The sequence below is a fragment of the Etheostoma cragini genome, chromosome 22 (genome assembly GCF_013103735.1).
Source record: "Etheostoma cragini isolate CJK2018 chromosome 22, CSU_Ecrag_1.0, whole genome shotgun sequence".
Lineage (NCBI taxonomy): Eukaryota > Metazoa > Chordata > Actinopteri > Perciformes > Percidae > Etheostoma > Etheostoma cragini.
Genome location: NC_048428.1, coordinates 15,169,010 through 15,169,914, shown reverse-complemented (window position 1 = coordinate 15,169,914; position 905 = coordinate 15,169,010).

Here is a 905-nt window from a genome sequence, read left to right as displayed (position 1 = left end):
TAAACTGTAATTTGAGGTCTGTAAGTTTTTAACATTCACATCAGTCAGTCATCGGATGATAGCACTTTGGTCCAAACTGAAATATCTCAAAAACCATTAGATAGTTTGGCATTGAAATTGCTATGACATCCATGGAGCCCAGGGGATAAATCCCAATGACTTTGGTGATCCCCTGACATTAACTCTAGCAGCAATGGTGTTTTTTCATGTCGCAAAATGAATTGCCATGGAATTGTTCATCCGGATGATGTGTAATAACTGGTGATCCCCTTTCTGTTCATCTAGCGCCATCATCAAGTCAAAGTTTTAATTAGTTGTTTATGACCAAATATTTGAATCAGCTGCACTGTGTATAGTGCTAATTGGCATGTTTACATTAGTATGTTAACACACTAAACTAAGATGGTGAACATTTATATAAACATTAAACCTGCTAAACAGTAGCATGTTAGCATTGTCAATTTGTGTATGCTAAAGTTAGCAGGCAGACTATGAATGTAAAAGGTTTATTTAGGTCAAAAATTTGAGAATTTTATCAGTTTATCTTAAGCATTCAAAAACCCCAAATTTGGAGATACACAGATGTCACTGGAATGAAAACATTAGACAGCCTAGAAACATGGACGCACCTTAGCAGCAACAAATGTAATTTGCAGCCAGAGTCAACCTAGCAACTCTCTGTTGGCTTGTGAGTTGGAAAAACAAAGCTCTAGTCATGCTAATCACATCGTGTATAGAGTCGGTGGATGGGCTTAACATAATGACAATAGAGTTGAGTTGAGTTCTGCATGAATTCCCTGCTACTTGAAAACAATGAATGTGACTGTTGCTGCTGGCTAACAACGGCCTTCCGTATTGACTTTGGCCAAGACTCTGGAAGACTTGGAGTCAAGCTTTTCTTTGAG